A 9,626-nucleotide genomic window follows, 5' to 3' on the forward strand; every position below is an offset into this window, starting at 1 on the left:
TTGGAATCATTAGCTCACTCTACAAAGGTCACACGATTGCCATTCTATGACATAAATTTCAATTAATATAGACAGTGTCTCAACATGAAAGTAGCAGTTGACCTGAGCTGAACCCAAGTTAGATGAGAGGCTCATTACCAATAACAGTTAGCAAATAGGAATTTTCCTGCAAGTGCAAACTGAAAAGCAAAGTTACGTACCTTCAGAGCTCTGAGCAAACACTTCATTCTGCTGCTAACTCTCTAGGTAGAATTTGTGAATACTCGGAAGTCAGCGGATGTGGAACGCTTCATTCTCATCTCACTGCAAAAGCAACCTGCTGAGAAACCCACAGTAAAAAACGCCACCACCCTGATGCAATTTCTAATGCTGTCTACAAAAATGAAGTTTAGGGTCTTTTCTGAACACGAATACTAAAAGCGTTGAAGTTGATCCAGTGCCTTTCAAGTTAAACTCAAGATTCCCACTGACTTGAGTGAATCTGGATTGGGTTTAAATTTCTTATTTGCTTGGGGAAGCATTAGTACTGTCAAAATGACTTTCATCAGTTTAAGATGGATGAATGATACAGCAGTCATTTATCATAAAATCATAGAATAATTTGGTTTGAAGGGATTTCTGGAGGTCATCTAGTTCAACCTCTGGCTCAAAGCAGGTCCAATGAGATGGGGTTGTTCAGGTGCTTGACCAGCTGAGTTTTGAATATCCTTGAGGATGGAAATTCCACCTCTCTGGGCACCTGTCTCTGTGTTTCCAATCAGAATTTCCTGTGTTGTTATTTGTGCCCATTGTCTCTTGTCTTATCACATCTGAAAAGAGTCTGCAGTTGAAGACAGCAATAAAATCTCCCCTTTTCCTTCTCTTCTTACAGCTGAACAAAGATGTTTCTCTAAGTCTTTCTTCATCTTGGTGGCTCTCCACTGCACTTTCTCCAGTATGTTGAAGAATTTACTTACCCAGGAAAGGTAACAGGAGGCTGCTTACATAGCTTTGATTTAAATTCTTGTGGCTAGCGTCTTGCCTGTTGCTGTGACGTATAAAGTACTTTTTAACATCATTAAAAACCCTCAGGTTTAATAATCGGTACTGTCTTTTGCGACTCTCCTGAATCTCTCTGGGTTGACACCTGTGCTACCATACATGGAAAGCTGATGGATCTTCAACAAAGCACCTGGTTGCTTGCACTGAGGCTTAATGTCAAGTAGAAGTTGCCTTCAGAAAGTGGAATAGTTGAAAGGCTCATCAAGTCATGTACACAGCTTGGATTTGTGTTCCTGTAGATTTTAAACATAACTTCTTGCAGGACCCCATCCTATACACTTCAGAAGAGCAACAAGGGCCACCTTCCTGACAAACCCACATCTGCCTGATCCTGAGCAGTGCAGCATACTGGTTTAGATGTTAGTAGTAGTTAGAGCAGTCTTAGAGCCACTTTTTCTTGGTTTTGGTTACCAGAAAGGGACTGTTGGAGTACCAGCACACCAAATTTACCCTCTCCCAACACCAGCACGTCGCATCCGTCAGCTGATTAAGAAAGCACTATGCTCTAATTTACTTCTCTGAAATCCAGGGATTTTCCCAGATGAATAATTAGATCAGCTCTCTCTTTCTTCCGTTGCTGGAATGGAAGCTAACATTTAGCCACTGTATCTCCTTACCTTTTTACCTCCTTAAAATACGTATTATCTGTGCAGGACTACTGCTTATGACTTTTGTTAACCGAGATACGCAGAAAAAAAAGGACTCCAGTAGCATATGCTTCTACAGCTCCTTACATAATATCTTCGTTAAAAGGCCAATCACAGGGTTCTGCTAAGAGCCACGTCAGGCTGTGATCAGCTTTTTAGGCCATGTCCACTTTTGGACTTTTTGCCTGAGAAATTCCACAGGTTCACATGCTTGATTATGCAATTATTTTCTTGAATTCATTAAAAAACTCCCCCCATGCTCAGTTTACAGCCCCAAAGCTGATCTTCTTCGTAATTTATATTCTGATAGTAAAAGGTTTAGAAACAGAAATCTGGATTTTTCTCTTAAAAATGTTAGTTGGTAGTGAAAATTCTCTGATATTTTGTGTTTTGCTTTGGGAAGACCAGCAGAGGGTGCCTGAGCTAGAGAGCAAGCCCCGTCCCAGATTTGTGCTGGAGTTGTTAACAATATGAAGAAGTAAACTTTAATTCAGTGCTGTATTAAAACCAAAGAGGAATACATTAATGAAAATGGAGAGAAACTAGCTCTCTAGAAAAACTACACTATCAAGAGGCTGTCCAAAAATAGTACTAATAATTAAGAAAAAAAAAATAATTTGGGGATTAGGAAAGGAATTTTAGTTATCTGATTCTGTCATTGGCTAACAGCTACTAAAGGACTGGATCCCTGAAGTGTTTTTTCACGGGTTTTGGGAGACATTCCGTCCACAAGCTACTCCATGAGCTACCTCTGCGTAAGGAGACAGAGGAAGAGAGTATCTTTCAGTGCAGGATTCAGAGCAGGTTCCTCATTTATGTTCCCTGGCCACCCCCACAATGGAGTTTGTTTCTGCTGACTATAGCAGGTGCTCAGGGAGACAAAGCTCTGCAGAATCAGCCTTTTGGACACCACCTTCTTCTCCTTCTCCTCCTCACTTTATGTTAAATGATGCGGGAGAGAAAGTTTTCACTAGTTCCCTGCATGAGTAGTCTTTTCAGTACTAGTGCAAGGAGTGAGCCCACAGAGAAAGAAACTTTTCTCGATTCATTGCAACAGATTTAAAATTAATAAATATTGTTTTATATATCTATGTATGTATTTGGAAAATTCCAAATGTGGAAAAGGGGGCACAAATCTTTCCATTGACTTCGGTGACCTTGTAACCCATCTAGGACAATAGATGCAGGCAGAACAGGTATCTAAGAATCAGAATGTAAATATCAATGATAACGTCTTCCTCTTCTTCACCATCACGAGAGGTTTGTTCCATATCAAGAAAATAAGAAAGCTTCTTTTAAAGAAAAACATTAAGTACTTGCTTTCCATCACTTATCCAGATATGATATATTCATATGTCATGGTATGTTCATGTATGTTCAACCCTTTACCTATAGCTATTCCTCTGAGGAAAAATCTTTCATATATTTGTATCTTGACTTCTTTTAATATTTCATTTGAATAATCATGAAGAATTACATAGTAGTAATGTCACACAAACAAAATGGCATTATTATCCAATGGAGTTTTGTTCAATTCACCTGAACATGTTCTGTATTTCTGTTATTTAGATAAACACAGGTGATTTAGTCATCCTCCTTAATGTAAACTAAAGAAAGCATGTTGTGAAAAGGAAATGGATAATACGACTTAAGGACTCTGGGTTCCATCACTGTCCCATCATACTAAACAAATCTTATCTTCATATAAATGGCCCATCTCCTGCAGAAAAGGTTGGATTTTTTTCTGGATTTCCCTTTTTGTTATTTCTCTGAGTAAAAGTGCTTTTAATGTCAATAAACAGGATGAGAAACCAAAGTAGCGTGGTCTGGAGGAATGAGCAGAGCTCTCGCAGGCAGTCCTGAATAAAATTCACCCTTATGTGAAGGTCACATCTGGAAGACTTAAGTCACATTCAAAGATCCAGTTAGGTCAGTGAGGGAGACTCGATGTGCAGGAGCTCTTTGTCTGGAGGCAAACGTTGTCCTTTTAAAAGTAACATGCCCCTTTTAAACAGATACGGTTAATGCAGGTGTTGGTAAAAGCGCGGTAAGCGCTTTGCAAACAAAAAGCCAAGCAGTTTATAATCTAATTGAAAAGTCATGGATGTGAAATTTGGAAGAAAGGCAGGGCCCAGCGTAGCTGCAGGTGGCTGGGATCACTGCAGAGTTTTACAGCCTCAGACACAAGTGTGACACTGGGTAGAGCGTTGAAAATGGCTCTCACTTCTTATATTGAAGAAATCCTCTGGGCATGCCACAAAAAGCCACTGACCAACAACCAGGAGTTACCTACTTCTGTGTCTGAAGGTGCTTCCTATGTTTGTCCTGGCTGAGTAAGAATTGTCTTGCCACTGTGTCTTTTTATAATACTATTTTGTATTTTTCTCTGATGCTGATGTTGTCAGATGTTTTCTATATAATTTTTTCTGAGGGAGGAGGAAAGAATCATTTACTCACAGTTACACCACTTGAACTTAGAGTTTGCTTAACTAAACAGTTGCAAAGACTTGTGTAACTATTTTTGCTGTGTCTTTGCCAGTAAGTAAAACAATCTGTGGACTTTCTAGTGTTGAGACCAACTCACCTGACCTGGCTTGTGTCTGTAGCTGATACCCCTCAGACATACCCCACATTCCTTGGGACAGTGTTTGTGGGCAAAGCCATGCTACGAACCACGATAACAATTTAAATGGATGGATGATCATGTGCCAGTGTATGACTCCGCGCCCTGGTCCTGTTGGACTGAACTGGTACAGATGTAGCATACTCTGGCAAAAAAAGCAATTTCTCTGGTTTACCTTCTATTGCTTGGGAACAGGTTGTACTAAACTGTAACGCAGTGGCCAGGAAGGCAGTACCAACAGTTTGATGTCCTGTTTTACAAATGGATAGAAGACAGAGTAGTTCAACTTACCCTAATTACGACTAGTCTCCCAAGTTTTAAACTGATGGGAGCTCACACACAAAACCTTAACTAAACAGACTGAAATGAAATGGATGCAAGGAGTAAGTAAAATTAAGGAGAGAGCTGAAGGAAGAAAAGATGGAAGTTATTTCCTTCAAGTCTGTCTTTAAGTGACCTGAGTAAGAAGGCAGGCAGAAGGGGCTAAAAACCATGAAGATTGAACAACATGCTAAAAGCTGAAATGAGAGGAGGTTAGGGTGGCTAGGAATGCAGAGGCTTAAGTGTACAAAACCGTAGAGACTTGATCTCAAGACAGTAATTCTGATACAGAAAGTAGACAGCTTGTACTCTCTGTAAGCAATAGCAAAAATTGCACTGACAGCAACAGCAGAATTGTAGCCCAAATCAGTGTCAGATCAAAATGATTCCTGCATTTAAAAGGCTCAAACTGATGTTCTTTACCTAGGATAAATTTTTAAGTTTTCAGTAAATGTTATTACAAAAGAGACAACATTTTCTTAATTAATAATTTGCAGTTAAACCAGATATGAAATAAAAACTATAGGAAGAATGTATATATCCACTGTCTGATCAGACACATTTATGTAAGAGATATTTTTGGCACTCCGTTACATTTACATGGGACTGTCTTTGCCTGGATGTGTGTGTGTGTTTGTCTCGTCTTCTAGCAACACTAAACCATATCGCACAGGTATATTTTGAAGCAGATAGCTTGGAGTCAAAACTGGCCTCACTTCACTTGCACTCACTTTATGATAGACTCTCCCTAAAATTTTGTTTTCATAAATAAAACAAAGAGCTTTTCTCCTTAGAAGGAGTGTGTGTTTTGCTCACAGTGGAAGAGGAAATAGAGGAAAAGGGAATATAGTGCTGCTCTACTTATCGCTGTTCATTTTAATGTAATCGTACCTGCATAAATAATTTAGTGAAGTAAGAGCATTTTTCAAATCTATGTTTTACACAGACACTGAAATAATCTCAGATAATTGCACTGGACCTTTATTTACTCTAACATGGATCAAAGAAATTGCATCACAGTACCACGGAAAATATTCACACCCATGCTCTCGCAGTATTATTACCAGGGCTGGCATTAAGTCATCTGAGGCCCTCTTGTGAACTTTCAAAGAGGAAGCACTTCACCCATCAATCTGTAAAAATTTACTGCTTTATAGACTCATAGAATGGTTTGGGTTGGAAGGGACCTGAAAGCCCATCTAGTTCCAACCCCCCTGCCATGGGCAGGGACACCCTCCACTAGCCCAGGTTGCCCAAAGCCCCATCCAACCTGGCCTTGAACACTTCCAGGGATGGGGCACCCACAGCTTCTCTGGGCAACCTCTTCCAGTGCCTCAGTACCCTCACAGTAAAGAATTTCTTCCTAATATCTAACCTAAGTCTACCCTCTTTCAGTTTAAAGCCATTACCCCTTGTCCCGTCACTCTATGCCCTTGTAAACAGTCCCTCTCCAGCTTTCTTGTAGGCCCCTTCAGGTACAGGAAGGCTGCTCTAAGATCTCCCCAGCGTCTTCTCCAGGCTGAACAACCCCAGCTCCCTCAGCCTGTCTTCATAGGAGAGGTGCTCCAACATTCTCATCATCTTCATGGCCTCCTCTGGACTTGCTCCAACAGCTCAATGCCTTTCTTGTACAGGGGATCCCAGAGCTGGATGCAGGTGGAGTCTCACCAAAGCAGAGCAGAGGGGTAGAATGTAGGCTGCAAGTGCACACTGCCTGCTCATGTGCAATTTTTCATCCACCAGTACCACAAGTCTCTCTCCACAGGACAGCTCTTAAGCCATTCATCTCCCAGTTCCGTTGTGCCATTGCACTTTTGCACAAGGTTTTTCTCAATACTGCACAAAATTGCTGAATAAAAAGACATATATCAAACCAGCAATCTAATCAACCATTTATTTCTGCCTTATTGGTTTGGACACGGAAAGCTGTTTATCTTGCTTTTATTTACATTAAGTGTGTCAATATAATTTGTGTAACTCTTAAGTATGAGGCACATTATCATGTTATGTGCTGAGTTTAATTGATCTGTTATCTGCTGCCACAGAGTCAACATGGGGAACCTTGGCAAGGTTCACAGCAGGGTGTGACTGACCTCCCACATTGGTAACTAGTTCTTGTGTTGTTTTCAGAGCCTTGTACTTCAGCTTTACATTGGCTCTTGCACTTCACAACCACAGTTAAGTACTTTGTATAGATATCAGAATATGTTTACTGAACTCCAAAGTGCTATCTGCATAAATCACAGCACAAAGTGCAGCAGAACTGTCATTCATTCTGTTGATGTTCAGGTTGACTTTGGTTGACTTTTAAAAACTGTTAGCAGTAATGGCCTCTTCAGAAAGTAAAAAATAGCTTCTCAGGTGGAAACTAAGTTCAGGCATTAGAAGAGAAATATTTTTGGTTTTCTTTAGGAATTCAGATGTTGGTCAAATCCAAGGGCTTTGTTATGATGTGATCCTTTAAGAGGTGTTTCACTTTGATTTGGTACTTTGTCAAACAGCTCTTCTCTAAGTAGTTGCTGGCTCTGAAGCAACAAACAGAGTGTATGCTGCTGTCAACGCTCAAAGTTGTACTTCCAGAAGGAAAGTCAGAGCACCGCTGGCCATTAAGGTGAGACTGGAAGCTGGCAACCTGAACTCCCATCAGTCTTCTACCAGATGCTTTGGGGTTGAGAAGAAATCTCACAGTCCAGCATGATTTAGATGGTTTACAGCAGCCATATGTAAAAGCTGCAGCCTGTGGTAGCTTTACTGCTTTTTAGCTGGTGGGGATCTCAAAATAAGTCTTTTTAATAGACTCAAGTGTGGCTAATTAAGATAATTCCTTAGGTATATTTATCTGTCATTAAGATAATACTAACGAGATGAGCGTATTTACTTTTTATAAGTTAGGAACCAGCAAGAATGGACATTACCTTGTAAAGGGCCTTGTAACTTTTCCAGTGCTCTCCTTCCCATGCTCAGCCTGACACTGAGCATGCCTTCATGCCCTGACCAGGCACTTCAGGCCTGTCCTTGTAATCTGGGGGACAGGCAGTAAAGCCCCCACTGATGGCGACCATGCAGGTGTACGAATGCACAAGAACTCTGTAACTGAACTTTTTTTAAACAAATCTATTTTACTCTGGTTTTGCTGTAAAAGAAGGGTCAGAGCACAGTGTTGCAGGATAAATTCTTACCGCTCACCAGTCACAGGATGCTGGGACCTCGTGAGCTTCTCCTGCGCATCCTTTCTGCACTCAGCCTGAGCTGCTGTATGCTTGTCTCATTAGAGATAGCCGGGAAAATTCTCACTGTGCAGGTGCAGCGTACATCCTCTTCCAACTTTATACTGTCTGTTCTGGTGTGTTGGGGTGCAAAGCTCCACAATCAGGTGTGCAACCATCTGCACTTAGCACAAAGGAGAAAATAAGACCCAGAATTTTTATTACTATGCCTTATAAAGATCTGGCAGGGATGGTCAGTGGAATTTTGCAATGAGAAAATTTGTTCATTGTGCTCTAATTTTGCACTGGAAAGTAAGGAAAACAGTTTACATTACTTGCTATTAATTTATATTATTTGCATTTTGTATGGCACTAAGGTTCCATTACGCTATGCATTGGACGAACACAAACTAATTCTCGACTCAGTAAAACAGGAGAAAATGAAGAAATACAAAGCGTATCTGTAACCATGACGTGTAACTGTGAGCAGTCACAATTCCTGTGATAGTCTTCCTTCATAACCTCCAAAGACCTGTTTCTATTTGGAAACACAACCACCATTTAATTAACAATTGGTTTGGACACAGTTGAGGATTGGTGCTATTTACAGAAACAATATGTTGGTGATACATTTTTATGTTGCCTTTCCCTTGTCATATGAATTAGCTTCTGACTGGCTTGCTGAAAAATCAGTCAGAACCTAAAGGTTTAAAGGCAGACAATGGCTGTGTTTTGCCTCAGAAAGATGTAATGCAAATTTTTGTGGCAATTCAGGTGTTGATTCATGAATCCTTCGGTCATCGGTATAGCTGGGACAGACTGGGCAGCTGTCTGCGGTAAACATGGTCATCCTGTGCCAAGTCTTCCGATAGACGAGGGGCTGTAGCCTGTGAGATTTTGGGAATGCGTTGTGTGTCTCTTCGAACAACTATGTGGCTTGACCTACACATGCTCTGCATGCTTTTGTGTCAAGTGTCTGGCAATTATTATGGGTTTATATCTGTACGTACTGCTGTGAAAAACTTTGAAACATCAAGGTGGTAAGAACAGAGCTTTGCACCTCTGCACATAAGCACTACAAATCTATGGTGATGAGCTGTAGATGAGAGTGATTTCATGTCCAGAAATGCTGTGGTCTCTGGGTTTTTAGTACTTGTGGGTATCCAGCACCACTGATTTTGGAGCCCAGGGTTTAAACCCAAAGTCTGAAACACTGGCCAGAGCGGGTGTATGTGAGAACTGGGTTTGCCTTGGCAGCTGGCATGGCGGGAGACCCGCCCAAGGGTAGCATTACTGCAGAAACCCGGGCAGGGAAGGCCCCCAGGCTGCAAGACCCACTGCCTCCTGGCACAAGAACGCGGTATGGCCTGTGGCGAGAGCGGGGGGAAGGTGCAGCTGGGCTGGGGGCTGCCTGGCAGCTCTCAGGGGGAGCAGAATCCCTGGTGTCCCCAGGCTCTCCCCAGGAGGACAGGCATAGGTTTTTGATCTCTAAAGACCCGTTTTTGATCTTGAACACCGAAGCCAGACAGCCCCGGACACCTGCCCAACGCCCGAGGACGTGCAGTGCCCCGGGTTGTTTACCAGCAGAGAGGCCGGGCAGCCCTCTTCTCCCCTCCGGGGCACGTCGAGGAGGGGAAAGAAGAGGGCCCCGCTCCCAGAAAGCGACCTTCACCCCGCCACGTGCATGGCCTCTCCCCTACAAACCCAGCGCTTATCATCGCAGCCTTGTCCGCGCCAGTCCCGGCCCTGGGTTACCCACCGGCCCCGGGTTACCCACCGGCCCCGGAC

The sequence above is a fragment of the Grus americana genome, chromosome 5 (genome assembly GCF_028858705.1).
Source record: "Grus americana isolate bGruAme1 chromosome 5, bGruAme1.mat, whole genome shotgun sequence".
NCBI classification, from domain to species: domain Eukaryota; kingdom Metazoa; phylum Chordata; class Aves; order Gruiformes; family Gruidae; genus Grus; species Grus americana.